Source organism: Rhea americana, unplaced genomic scaffold, assembly GCF_003343005.1.
Source record: "Rhea americana isolate MKP2758 unplaced genomic scaffold, rheAme1 scaffold_290, whole genome shotgun sequence".
Taxonomy (NCBI): Eukaryota; Metazoa; Chordata; class Aves; order Rheiformes; family Rheidae; genus Rhea; species Rhea americana.
In genome coordinates, this window is record NW_028186413.1 from 65,686 (window position 1) to 81,375 (window position 15,690).

Consider the following 15,690-nt stretch of genomic DNA (forward strand, 5'->3'; position numbering starts at 1 on the left):
ATGTTCAGCTAGACAGTGCATCTTTATTGAATGAATATACATATGTGATAAGTGACCACTCAAGAGACCAGTATAAATTGACTGTATAGTAGAAAAGGTCTTCAACAAAAGGTCAGATGAACTTACTTATCTGAAGACTACATGCAGATATTTTTAAGAAAAAAGGGTTGCTCTTCGGAAGTGATTCATAAGATTACCAAAAAAGCAAGAATATAAGGCCTGATTTTTCTGAAGGGCAGAAAGACCTCTAGATTTACAAGGGTTTGCTGATATAGCTGTACATTACTACTATTTGCCAATGCAAATCCGAGCAATGGATCCAAGCAGTCCCTTTCCTGCAACAGAATAAGCTGTACCTGTAATTTTTTTTTCCTATTTTAAAAGCATTTATACAGCCAGGGAGCTGCTATCATAGTTATGTCAGTCAGGAAGGTGAAAAAAAATCTCACCCCTCCCTGACCCAGCTATGTTASCAAATTGTTTTAAGGGCAAACCTGGTCTAAAGAAACTGTCAGAGACTTTTTGTTTGTTTATTTGTTTCCATTTTAAGATCTGCTTGTTTTAGTAAGAGTCATTGGAAATCTTCTTATACTTGTCATATTACATTTCGTTTGTAAAATATCATTATAAATTACACTTTGAATTTTAAGCAATTCCTACAACTATTCTTCTACTTCATCCTGTCACTCTTTTTCCCCCTTTTTTCCCACCTCCTTTATAACAGTGTACTATCCTGGAAGGTAGGGTTCATTTGTGGGGAAAAAAAAAAAAGATACAAATAAGAATGTTCTACCTTGCATGAGGAAAGAGGAACACATTCTCAAGTTATACATAATAAAAATTGCTTGTATTCCAACTCTATACAGAAGTGGACATCATATTAATTAACTCCAATCACTAAAGTGAGATGTGAGATTTCTAATTTGTTAAAAGTAGACACTACAATAAGGGGGTTACATATGATCTAGTCCCACTAGACTTTCTCTATAGTTAGTGAAGAGATATAGGTACTTCTATGGCATGTTTTATCTCTTTCTAAAGTAGACATCTGAAACAGGTCAAATGAATCATACCCTAAAAATGTCTCTTTCTTTCCTTTGACTATAAAGGGCGTCTAACTGAGATACTGTAGATGTTTAAATTTAGGTGAGATGAATCCCAGCCCTACTATCTATAACCATCACATGATAAAAGGCAACAATGAAGAGAAAGACAGACTTATTCATGAGAGTGAGAAGGTAATCTGAACAAAYTTCATAAATCAATCCGTGAGAAAAAAGCCTCAGTGAATAACCTAAGAACTGAGGAGGACAACATCTTTTTCACTCAAAGTACCTGTAACATACTGCTCATCTGTAAATGGACGAAGAGCAGCTTTGCTCACTGACCAGCCATGCTTATAAAGAAAGACTTTGGTTCAACCTGTTAGTTTTCTCACACTTTTGCATACCAAATATGATCAGTGTTCTAAATTTCAGAAAATATTCTGTGTATTGATTTTTCAGAAAAAAATTGGGAAAGAAGGAAAATATATCTCACATTAAGTCTTTGCCATCTATTTTCTTAAGAAGTAGCAAACATCTTTACAATGCTCTGCAGCTAAAAGATTGAGGCTCTTGACATAAATTAATGTCTTGCAGCAAAACAATGCTTCCACCTTGCTTCTACCCGTCTTCCCCAAAGATTTATTTAGGCTGACCTACTGAATAAAGTGTTTTTCAGGGGGATAGAAAAAAAATACCAGAAAGAAGAGTGAGAGGGAAGAGGCTGCCAAAGAGTCACAGACGAGAAGAGAAAACTAGGGTAGAAGTAGAAATTGCTTCTTCCATGGAATTTAGAAAGAACTCGGAACACAGCAAAGCTGGCAATGAGCACCCAAAGATCCAGGTCCATGAGAAGGAGAATGATGAATTTTCATACAGGGGAAGCAGGATAACAGAGACACATAGAGCAAAGAGAAACTGGGAATAAAAAAGGGGACAAAACATACAGTGTGAGTGGCATAAGGAAGCACATCATACAGTGAAGTGAAAAGCAGAAGCCTGCTATGAGAAGAATGGAGAAGTAAAGTGTGATAAACATCTTTAGCAAAAACAAAACAAAGAAACAAAAATTGTGAGTGGTCCCTGAAATAAAAAAGAAAAGAGAAGTCAGTATATAGGACTCTTAACAGGGTTTGAATGGGACATGGAGAGGTCAGTTGTGAAAGTGCTTTACAGATCAGTAGAGTTTGACAAGTGCACACACTCCTGCCCAAAAGTTTCCCTAGGATATACTTACTGTAAGTCCTTAAAGGGATATCAAGAGGGTAATTTAAATTTAAATTTGTCCTTTCAAATCATTAAATAGCACCATGTAGTTAAACACCATGTATTTCTTTGGAAGACTGGTAAGCAGTTAGATATTTCATTTTCAGGAGAGTTAACAAGTGGTTTTTCAAGAGGATCTATGAGGATCTAACAAAATCACACCTTACTGTTGTCAACCTTCTTAATTGTGGTGTTCTTTGAATAGTCAGTGCTGTTGTTTAAGTGGACACAAAATATGATGATCCAACTTATGCAGAGTAGAATTTTATGCAGAGTAGCTAATTTAGTTTAAGGATTGCTGAATTTCTTAGGAAAATGAATTTGGCTTTTCTTGGAAAAAGGCCTCACTTTTATTATCACAAGTTACTCATCCTGGACCTAATTCCCAGCAGAAGTCTTACCACTAACTTCAGTGAGGAACAGGATGACACTCGGTGAATGTTCTTTTGTTTAGTATTATCTAGCTCTTTGCACTTGTTTAGCTTATGTTGTGTAAATAAGTATTTTATAATCGGTTGCAAACACAAACTCTGCAGCTCCTATAAGTTAAACTAGGGATATAGTCTAAAGACAGAAGAATTGCTTAGTAGAAATCCATTTTTTTTTATGTTTTAGTGACTTCCACATCAGATGTGAACATTTTACAGGGGCTTTGTTTGTCATTGTTTCTAAGTATCAGCCAAACAAACTCATTCTGGCTCTTAAAGCCAAGCTGTGCTCTTTCCTCTTCACACATCATCACCAGTAATAAAGATTCTGAAGGCAAAATTAAACCCCGAGATAGTGCTGGGCCACCCTACTGTCTTTAAATTAGGCCTGCAATGGAATTGCATAGGTGTAATTGACTGGAACTTAAGCAAACGACTATTCTAGTAATGAAAAAGTAGATAGCTTACTCAGTATTACCTACATTGGGCTACAGAACTACAGAATTAAGATGAACTCAGACTTTAATTATTCTACTAAAATATAGTAGCGTAATGGAATAAATGCATGCAGTTTTCTTTATTTTTAAAGCTTCTTTATTGGATGAAAACTGTTGAATTTAAATGTATATAACCACACTGAGATAGCCTCTATAAAAATCTCATTTTCCATATGTAACACATACATACATATGTATGTCCATGATTTGTAATGAATCAGTTCATGGTGAATTTGCCATTATTTTGGGTAATTCTTGTGATACAGAGGAATTAACAATGAGTTTTAAGCAGTAAGTCAATATGAGTCTAAGTTATTAATTCTTGCAGAAACTGCACTTAGATAAACCAATAAAGAAAAGCAAAACAACTCACACTCTTCCAACAACTCAATGCTAGAAAAAAAAAAATAATTTACCATTTCTTTCTCACAGAGAGGAGAAAAAGCACAGCTTTCTGGAACTGTACAAAAAGTTACATTACATCAGATAAAATTATTGAGAACTTCAGTGCTGAAGAGCATAAGCTATAGTTAAAAAAAAAAAAGGTATATGTTTCTGGCTAAACATATTAAACACACATGTGAAGAATCCGCAGTCCAAGGCAATGGGAGCATTCTGGATTTCAAGATAGGAAAGGACAAAGACACAAAGCATTAGGAGACAGGAAACTATAATCTCTTTGACACATATGGCTTCTGCATGGCACTGGGGATGAGGGCATGACAGAAAGCAAGGAACCCTGCAGAGTTCATATAACCTCACTTTCAAAGTCACTGAACCCATATGTCTCCCATTCATCCCAATGGAGTAATGCTAATGCAAGTGAAGCCGGAGGTCTAGGATAACTCCTGATTCCTTGCTTTCAAAAACTGCCCACAGCCTCGTGTCTCAGTCTCTCCCTCTAGGAATGAATGCCTAGGCCATCTCTCCCTGAATTAGCATCTTTGTGGCCTTCAGGAAATCCAAAGGCATAATGACCCTGAAATGTAATTTAAAAAGGAAAATTTTATAATCTGTTGCTAAGGAAGTTACGCACTTCACAATACTTCATTGCTGAAGGTTTCAATAGGTACACAGCGGTTCTAACTAAACAAAACAGAGAAAAGGAAGGGAGATTACACAGAGGTGTTGTATTCCAAAGGGCCTTGCAAGGCAGAAGAGTTTGAGATGTTTTTCTTCTTGGCTCCAAAAAATGGCCACTACAAAAAATTCTGATAGTTAGCCATCAGACAAATTTGCTAAATTAAGTCAAAAAAATAGATGAGCCAAATAATTATTTTCTCATTCAAGAAGAACATGAAATTCTCTTTCCACTTTTAAAATCCATATTTGGGTGGAGCCATCACTGTTTAGAAGTTTATTGACTATTTCTTTGGGTTTGTTTGAGATGTTACCTAGTACTTGAAGAATAAAGGAGAGAACTGATGGGTGATATTTCTTTGGGTGGTGGAGGTTTTAGGAGTTCCTATGGGCATACAAGCTGTTGCCTCCCAGTGAAGTGACCTGAGAGAAGCAGCAGCTCTCTGCTCCTGCTGAGTTCCTCTGGAGCAGGCAGCCTCACACTGTGACAAATTATCACTCTATGAATAACATCATTAAGTAAACTTAGAAGGGGGGAAAAAAAAGGTCATTCAGAATGTACCTATTTACCTAAAAGAAGTGGTAGCTTGATGTACCACCTAAAGCTGGTTTCTGTATTTGTTAGGAAAAGTTTTGTTTAAAAAAGCAAGCTATACCTACTTAAAATTAGAATGAATTATGAGAATATACTAAACTTTGCCTAATGTCTTAGAATGTGCTCTAAGACACTCTGTCATAGCTAAATCCAAGGGAGTATCATAATAAGACCATATACAATTGTGTTTGCTTCAGAGTATGTACTTTCATAATGCATTTGTCAACTGCATGAATGTCTCTTTCAGCTTTAAGTTACTCAGACTATACTCAATATTCCGCTACTGTTACTGAATACATAATGCAATACAATGATCACAGCTACCATTAAAGCTCCAAAGCTACAAATTTCTTAAAGAGTTGGCATCATTCAAAAAAGAACATGGGTTAATTCTATGAAACTTTCAACACTGTAATCACATTTTTTTTCTACATCTTCACAAGGCATTAGTCTATTGAGGGTTTTTTTTTCATGATAACACAATAGTTTCATATAGGGACTTATGGTATGAAAGTCTGACATTTTTCCAGTTTAAGATGATTTGCCTCATTGTCAGTTAATACATTCCACTTTTCCCAATGAACACCTAAGTAAAGACTTTAGCAATTGGGGTACTTCTTATATATGGCCTAAGAGTGAAGTTAGCCCATAAAGTTCTAGAAACTGATATTCTCTCTCAAGTGTTTATTTACAAATATTTCTCTTAGTCTAAACTTTCAAAAAGGCTCTTTGAAATGAACTGATGTTGCAGTGATATAAACTAATACATATGCCATCCAAAGAATATTACTCCATCTTATTCCTGACTGTCATTCACTCACCACAGCCTTTAAACTATGACAGTAGCATAAGAGAAAAGAAAAAAAAAAGAAAAAGAAAAGAAAAAGACCCAAAACTTAAAATATCAGAAAAGAAACCACTCATTGCTAGATACTGGGTATGTAACATGAAAATGTTAGCAGTCATAGCTTATTTCCTATATATGATGGCAACATATGACCCAGATAATTATATTCTCTCCTAAACAGAAGAGAGGAGTGAGGTGTGTCATGGAGCTGGAATTGGTCCTTTTGAATTTTATGTCTTGTGACAGGCATCCCTAAATTGTACAGCTGGCTTTGGACCCATCAGGGACTCTGGCAGAGTAGGATTCCAGTGGCAGAGTCCTGTTCTTATACATTATTTCTCATGTCAGTCACACAGGTTCTGTGACCTGAATGAGAGGCCCCTGTGTAGTCATCACACTACTGAATATTCAAGCTTTCCTATGCATCGTGCTCTGCAGTCAGGCTCTGCACAGCCTTGATAAATCTGGACTGGACTCTTTGCATTAATTATACCTGCTGACAGACTGGAGTTTTCAAGAGGCTCTGCCACCTTGGTGACTCTAGCAGGAGATGATGACATAAGATCCTTATATCTACATTGGAGGAATATATTGCTTTCCCTTCTTCATCAGATAAAGATTCATGACACCTGCACAAAATGAACAGTCCTTCCAAAGGACAACATATTATAGTAAACACTTTTTTTAAAACTTTTCTGAGTCAAAGTATTACTTTGGAGACTTCCAGTCAGCAGCTACAAGGAACAGATAATTGTAGTAAAACACTTGAGTTTCTCAAAATCTGGATGTTAAAAAAAAAGTAAAAAGAAAAAACAAATAAACAGTATCTTCAAGGATCATGGTACTATTAAATTTTTCAGGTAAGTGGCACTAAGAGTTTGAGGAGACCATAAGTAGGGGCAGAAGTCTCTCCTTCCTCCCACTAACCCTCCAGCCTGCAGATAATCCTGCCTTGATATAAACTGAAACTGAAGTAGGCTGCAACACACAGTTGCTTTGAGGTCCTCTATTTTAACTTCAGCTCTCAGAGATTTACTCCTGACTATCTTGGGGACACAAAAAACACTACAAGCCCAAACAAGTGCTATTCTACATCTCTTGAGTGATTGTATTTCCTGCTTGCTTTCATTGAGAAGCAATTAGCTCTTGGTGAGCTGTGCTGAACTGCCACATAATGGCCTCCTACCTTTCTTACCTTACCCTTTTTTTCTTATAACAAGACTCTGTCTTCAAATCCTTTCTCTCAGCGAGATCCTCTCCTCAAATCACTGTCTCCTTAGAGAGCACTCTGTGAAGGGGAGGAATGGATAAGGACCAAGTAATTTAATCGTCTGTACTAAAGCAGGTGAAGCTTTGAGATTCCCTAGGATTATGCAACACTGATTTAACACTAGCACTTAGCATATGGAGACTGATTCAGACAAAATGAATGTGTCACTAATTCTCAAAATTCAGGTACCAATGGGCTGCGAGCCCTAGTTTCCAGGAACATTTTTCAGATCTTCTTCTGGTATTTGATCCTTCTGGCTCTGGTACACCCAGGAAGGCTACCGAAGCTCAAGCATGGCACCATGGCAGAAGAAAACTCTTTTTTACAAGTAGCTCTTTTCCTTAGAAAAGAACTGCTGAAAGCTCTTCAGCCCAGGCCTGTTCAAATTTCCCAGGTGATGGAGGAAGCTAAGGCCTTAGCCCCTATTTTTCCCTCCATCTTATTTCCATCAAGTTGTCCCTAGTTAGCCTCATTTCTGTGACTATGTAGTTCAAAAATATGTGGTATGTCCACAACATAGCATGGCTGGTATTTTACAATCCGGAGGATATATCAGAAATACCTTTTCTCAAAATCACATCAGCAGAACCTAACCCAAGTGAATTTGTCAGTTCTTTGGCTAATGACACTCAGACGTTTCCAAAGATTCTTCCCCTACTCATATCACAGAAAAAGGGTCAACAACTTTAAATAAAAAGATGTTGGACTTCAGCATCTCCTGCAGTAGGATTATCAAGTATTTCTTTTGTAAGATAAGAGACAGAGGGAGAGAGAAAACACCTTTGGTGAAGGGGTTCCTATCCTATCCTTTGTTGTCTCCTAAAATACAAAATGAAACACATCTATATAACTGTGTTTTTAATCCCAGCTCTACTTATACAATGATCTTGTTGGTTTTAAAATGGTAAATTTACTGTTCTGGATTGCATCACGTATTTTGTCTTGCATTGGTGTAACTCTCAGCTATATTATCCAAGTGATAGGTGTAGGAATTAGGTAGGATGCAGAGCTTGTGGTGAAGGGGTTGCAGCAGCATTTCAGMGGGAGCAGCAGATGGTCTGGTCTGCACGGGCCATCTATGCTGTTCAACACAAAGGGAAGAGCGTGCAACATCCCTTTTCCTTCTGAGCTGAGAGCAGCACTTAACATCACCAGGCACACCTGTGCTCAGGGTCTGGGATTGCTTCTGTCCTGACAGGGGGCAGTAATGTCATGGAAATCTTCAGATACATCACAGTCCATCTTTACATGGTAGCATTGCCGTATTGCTGTACCACTCATTTCTCATTTCATTCTTGGTCTCTCGCACAGAATTGAATTGAGTGAGAGACCTGATAACAGATAAGCTCTGCTCTGAATATTCAACCTTAGTTTCTTATGACATACCAACATTGTACTTACACTACTACTCTTCTATCCTCAAAGCTAAAAATGCTGTATAAAATTTAACTGCAATGAGAAATGGTCTTTTCTGGAAGGCAAACACTAGCCACTTTTCATGTACAAGTCATACTACATTTTTTAGAATTCTAAATAAAGAATAATMTTTTCATTTGAATTTTTTAAGAATTTGTATGTAGAGTATTAATTAAGCAACCTGGAGCATAGCCACAACACTAGAGTTAACATCCTTCATTTTGTAAAAAGTACTATAATACATTTTTCCTGTGATTTAAGGGGTGATACCTTTGCAGTCTAATGCCTAAGTGAAGGCAAAAGAAAATTTTGTACTAGGACAATGTTTCAATAGTTGCATATAAGAAAACAAAAATACACTGTTAAAGATAGCTACTTGGAAGAGTTTTTAGATTCTCTAATCACATCAAAGTCCTGTAATAACTGGAAATTAATAATACAATGAATAAAACAAAGAGGATCCTTTCAAATCAAGAACTTTTGGAAGTAGAAAGGCTAATACAGTATATGTGGAAACAAGAGAGTTAGAAAAAATTATTGGAAACATGTCTTATAGGCCTCCACCATACCTTTAAAACATGACAGAAAAAAAGCGAAGCATTGTCATGTTCTGGAACTGAACATGTGATCACCTAGATTGTTCCTGATGGGAGTTTTATTTTTATTACATAAAGGGATCCAGTTATCTTCTCCACCATCTCCTTTCTTTTTTTCCTTTGAGCTCTTCATATCTATGTTGCAGAATTTGAAGCTGAACAACAAAAATGAGTTAGTATTCTTATATTCAACTCCTGAGTTTTGATTCTGAACTTTGAAGCTGGGGATAATGATATCCTGTTTCCTCTTCAAGGTTCATGAAAATTAATTAATTAAATTAGTGATTTATCTGCATATTTTAAAGATGAACGCTGCAAAAAAAACAAAGAGAAAATCAGAGTTTCTGTCTTCAAAGTAAGGTTTTTAACAGCACAAAGTGAACAAAACAATAAAAAGAAAAAAAAATGAAATGTTGCTCATTAGAGAGCCTATTCTAATCATTGTACCAAATGAGGCAAGATTCCTTCAGAAAAAGTACTATCTGCTCAAGTAATTAAAGCCTGAATCATGATGTATCCACGCAAGAGGACTGAAAGCAAAGTGCTCTAATTGCAACATTTTCTAACATTTTAGTGCTTGATTTTGCAGCTTTCCTAATATTTTAAAGTATTTGTCATTTGTTATGTGGATTCTTACATACTTATGGTTTGGTTAAAAAGACAAGTTACTGGTTTGACGTCATGATCCCTGCTTACGGTTTCTTCTGCTCTTGGGGATGACTAAATAAGGTTTCTCAAGCTGTACTATTGAAAGCGGTGGCTATTTTTGAAATCTTTTATACAGAGAAGTTGTTAGTGCAACCAACAATTATATATACTTCTCATCATTGTAAAAAAAAATGTGAACAGATTACTTGATACAAAAGGAGCATTAAGAGAGCCAAAATTAGTATACCAATGATTCAATTTGACAGTTTCTTTATGCATAATGTGGATAAAACTGATGGAGCACTTTTAAATTACTCCTGCTATGTTCTGAAGAAGGCTGCTAAACCAACCTAGAATACATTAGTTTATGTTATTTTGTAATAAATTTATCATAATGGTGTATATATATRCAGCCATATATTTTTTGCATTTATACTAAATGTTGAGGACAGTGTTTTGATCTAATTATATTTCACCTAATTATAATTCATCATAGTTAAAATATCAGATTTAATGGTATGTCACAGATTAACAGAATAATTTGATTTCTACACTGTTAATTACATTTACATGATTATGGAAAGTTATACATGAATTACAAAATTAATACTTAAAAAAGCCTGCCTGTGACTAAGAGGATTTGTAGACAAAGGAAATTGTCCAAAATATATTTAGATATTTAAAGTCAAGATTTCTTGGAGAAATATTTTCTGCTACAGACAATACAAAAATGAAAAGAATTCCCCTAATTTATAAGAAAATAAAGTCATTCATATGTGATAAACTCAAAAAAAAAAAGAAAAAAGAAAAAGAAAAAAAGAAAAGGTACATTCAAGGAATTCTGGGGCTAGTTAGTTCCCGGTTTTCTCTTTCCCCGTACCCCTGCATTGATACCAAGACAATCTTCCCCTACCTCCARGGTGCATCCACACTGAAGACTACGTGTAAGTATAATCATGAGCAGGTGGGTATGTGCAGGCCAAGCCTGCTTCCAAGCTGCAGTGCGGCAAAACCACACATCCCATCTTATCACCATCTTGCAGGGGTGAGATAACCAGTTAGGACTCCAAAACTAAAGAAAAGAGTAATTTTCAGGATTTACTAGGACATGTAAGCGAATAACTGAGGAATTGGCTGCTAATAATTGTGTGGGACTGGCTGACTGTGGTCTGCTGTAGATCCACAGCATGGAGTTTTTGCCATCTAATGAGCTGTAAACGTTGTGCTGCTAAAGGTCTGAAAGACAAGTTATTCTGTGGCTTATAGCTAAGTGTTACTGGTCTGGATTCAGGCCTACCCTCAATTTGTGTTCAGGACAAGATTTTTACTTCTAATTTCTGAGCTGAAAGAATTATCTGGTTTCCTAGTTTAAATGCAGCTAACATAATGATTTCCATGGCAGAAAGAGTGAGTATGTCAACAACAAAATGGTAATAGTAACTTGCAGGTTGCAGTCAGTCGTAGGGTCAGACTTATGACTCTATGAAATGCATGAGAAAGTACAAAATACAATAACATTCATCTATATGGTCAAGCTGCAACTTCATTCCTTCCCAGTGACATAATCATCTACAGTGTTTGCGGATTTAGTACAGTAAGCAATAAAGTGCAGCAATTATTACAGAGGATGAGGAAGACTAACAAAGGAAATAAACTGTATTTTATGCACTTTTTTAATGCATGGCAGGGTAAGCTTCTGTGGGAAGTAAAAGACATCCCATTGTAATTGGGAATGCCTCACTGTGTAGATGACAGAAATACACTCGTTTGGGGGATGGTTTGATTTGCATGATTTTAGAATGCTTTAATACCTCACAAAAGATTTTCCTGCCTTATCCTCCTTTTAAACTCAAGCACCAACTTACTGTTCAAACCTATTTACTGTCAAGGTTTAGCATGAATATCCATTACCTGTGTGTAATTAAAGTCTGAAGTTTTCCAAGCAAGGAAGGATTCAGAGCTGACCCCTTGATCATCATGGGCATTTTCTGAGTTCAAGATCTCAGAATTATAGCAACCTAGTGTAAATGCCATCAAAATAATGAGAAGAATATTAACATTCCTTGTCCTTTTATTTGCCTTTTTGTTTTCTTTTTTTTAGACAAAGAACAAAGAAATACAGTATATCTCCTCTTTATATTCAGTGTCAAAAGAATGCAAAAGTCACTTCCATTAGGTTGATATGCTTTCATTTCTTCTTCTATTGAACCTGGACTACTCAGAATTTCTCCTGAGGAAGAAGACTTAGGGAAAAGCTCCATACTTAATACAGTTAAAAAATAAAAAATTGGGAGACATCTGGTTTGGGTCTTAATAGTATAAAATTGGAGTTCTTTAAATAGTACTAGTTCAAACATACTACCACTCTGGGAAAGCCTGGCATTATATCACACTTTCAGGAAATCTAGACTGATAGAAAAACAGGCCACAGGTGGAAAATATGCAAATAAGATTTTTCATCATCTAATGATTGAACCACATATCAAAGAATAGATAGCTAATTAGCTACTAAAGCAGCTGTTGAAAATTTGCCCTACCTGGGAATCTCAAAGGCATGTCTACACTGCAATTCCCGTTGAGGGTGCAGCACATGTCATGTCAATTCAAGTACTACTGGCCGGGGAGCCATGTCTGCACCAAGCTTAGCGTGCTCTTAAATTGTCACCCCACGTGGAACCYATCTCAGATCACAAAACATCAGGTGAAATGGCACGAGGGGAGYCTGTCATCAAAGGAAGATAAAATTACTGATATGAAGGATATTATTGTCTTGAGCGAGGTTTTCTGGTCACACAGTAAAACTACTTCCCTTTTATGCTACAGCCTCTCTTGAGGTAATCATGGAAACGGCAGATGCTGTTAGCAGACTGCAAATCTGCTTTCCATTCTTATGTCTCTCTTTTAACCAATCTTTTTAACCTAACCAAATTGTGCTTGGAAAGTTACAATGAATGTCCACTGGTCTTTCTAGCCTGACCAGCTAATTCAAAACCAGAAAGTTCTCTGCCTCCTCCTGTGAGTTGGCACCCTGCTCTCTGCTAGCTCCTCCTGGCATCCTCAGAACACATCCACCCTCTTTCTTGGCCATGTATGTTCACAGTTATGCAATATATGGTGGTGTTCACCACAGGTCTTTGTCCACAGGTCATAGATRTGCTCATTCAGGACATCCTCCTCCTTCAGCTGCAGCTCTGGTGATGCTCTGTTCRGCTGCACAGAGTGGCTCTGGAGTGGCTCTGGGCAAGCAACGGTTTAAATTCTGTGCATACAAACTTGCAGACTAGTAGGGTTGAGAAGAAAGAAACTRGTAGGAAAAGATTTTTACAGGCATCTTTCTTAGGTGTTGTTGGAAAATGGCTGCCTACGGTCTTTTTTCTGCTTTTAGCCTCAAGGGTAGTGAGCGTTGAAATACAGCTCCATACAGACTTTGTCTCATACCCCATTAAGAAGTGTGACAACAAAGTTCAGCATGCAGATAGCTGTGCATGCACTTCTGAATTATGAACATGAACACTAGTGGGCTCTACTCAACAACTTGCCTCTTTATTGTAGCTATACCTTAACCACACACACACACTTCTATTTTCAACATAAGCAAAGTTAAAACCCTAACTATGAATCAGATTCTTCTACAATTTTATAAAGAAGCCTACACATCTTCACAAGACTTTGCMTCTATTTATACATAGAATGACTGCTACTGACACTGCAGAAGCTGTAATTAGAAGTTTTACAACTTTAGATCAAATCTTTATATCTCAATGTCCTCCAAAAGTAAGTAACRGTTTCTATATTTAGCAAGAGCCACACTCTAATGACTGAACTGTGCTCCCACCAGCAGCCTGGGAATGGAATATGCAGCATTCTATTCTTATAGCATTTTTYCCCCCCATAACAAGCAAATATTGCGGGATAGCAAAGTTTAGTAAAAATTATTTAGTTCTCTCTTGTTAGATGCAATAAATGATCTGAAGAAAATAGGAGTCATTAGGCTGGATGTAGCAATGTTCCTTTTTTCCCCTTATTTTTCTTTAAAATACATATTTTTAAAATTCGTGTTGTGAAARAATATCCAGAATATCCATATTCCTTATTGTTGAAAAACATAATTTGATCTGGTTATGGCATAATGCCCAATAAAATTGCTTTGTGCCAATCACTGTTCACATCTTCAACTAGTAGGTGTGTGAGATAGGATAGTTTTATGAAACAGTGTCTGTCTTATGAGAAGGAAGCCTGCGACTTCAGTCATATCAAAAAATGATGGAAGATGGTGACCATTTCAAGTACAGACATTTCCCTTTCCACTAGTGAAGTAGTGGCAATTTTTACTGAATATTGGAACACTTTCAGTCCCATTAGGCATCTTATGACTCCTTATAAATTCTGGGAAATAGCACATATATTGAAAAAGGAAAATGTACAGATATATAAAAGAACTGAAAATAAATTTAATAATTCAGTTGGATGAAAACTAATTTTGATGAAAACTAATGCACATTCAAAAGGGATGTACAAAGTAATGAGTTTTAATGATAGGAAAGTCTAAAAGACTTTATTCCAATTTATACACTGGAAATACTTAAAGATATCATTTTTAAAGCAGTATTAAATATTAAAGTAGCAGTAGCTGAATGTCTTTCTGAAACTCAGCTCATATTGAAATGTAATATATGCCTGTGCATGAATTGATTTATGTAAGTGAAGAAAGAAAACTGAAATATGTGACTAAGCATTAAATGTCATGTAAGGATGTTCACACTGGCAGGGCCAATAGACATGCTCATATAAAAAACACAGAGAAAACTTGTGATAATTTTCTGAATAAAAGATCAATTAAAATGAGTACTATCTCTTTTTTTTAAGTTCACAGAGAATAGTTTATATGGGAAGAGTCTACAGACAGCCTCACCTCTTCCCTTGATTTGATACTGCAATGAGTGTTACAATAGCAAATAGCATTATAATCTGTAGAATAATTAAACTAAAGTAATACTTTAAAGAAAAAAGAAAGGAAGGACCAGGTGTCCTTAACATGGCAGAGAAACCAACTGTAAGTTTCCGTGATTACTTTTGAATATACTTTAAGAATTAGTCCCCTATTTATGTTTCAGAAATGAATGAAATGGAAAAAAAAAATCTTTAGGAATAATTTCTCAGTTCAAATAAAATGTAAAAATAAATCTAGTTTCTGGAAAATTCAGTGAGTGTGCTAGAGAATTATCTTGGATTTGAAAGCAATTCTGAGGTGTTGCTGAAAGTTACAAAATGATTTTATGATTTATTATCTCCAGAAAAACTATTTGAATGATGATAAACTGATTATTTTCTGATTCCGTACTTAAACTCCCTTTATCTCGTATTTCCTCAGAAAGCCTCCTATGACACAGAAATATATCCTCAATTAATTGGAAAATATGTATAGAATAGCTGAGTTTTAGAAAAGGTTCAGGCCCCTGAGCAGGGAGCCAGAATCCTTGCTCATTGTAAAGGAGAATTCAGGTGCAACACAGATACAAAGGGATATGGCTTTGCAATGTGACTATTCACATCTAAAATTAGACTATGTCAGGTAGTAAAATCCAGGTGCCAATCATCATCTCTGCAAAGAAGACATAATCTCACTCACTTTTTTTAAAAAAAGTTTTCTTTGTGATGGTCACAGCTAGAGACTTACTTTTTTCAGATTTTCTGCTTTTATTTAAATAGAAAGTATATGACCTTCAGAGAAGCACCAGAGAAATACCAGATGCCATGTTTCAAAAAGAGAGAGAACAGAAAGAAAGGAAAGAAAGGCAGAGAGAAAGAGGCAGAGAAGGAGAGAGGGAGAGAAGGAGAGAAAGAGAGAAAGAGAGAAAGAAAGAAAAAGAAAGAGAGAGAAAGAAGGGGGAAAACACATGCTGACACAGATTTTGAGGTCAGGAGGAAACAATATGTTAATTTAGCCTAACCTTTTGAAAACATAAGACATGGACAATTAGGAGGTAACACTTTCAGGAAAAAA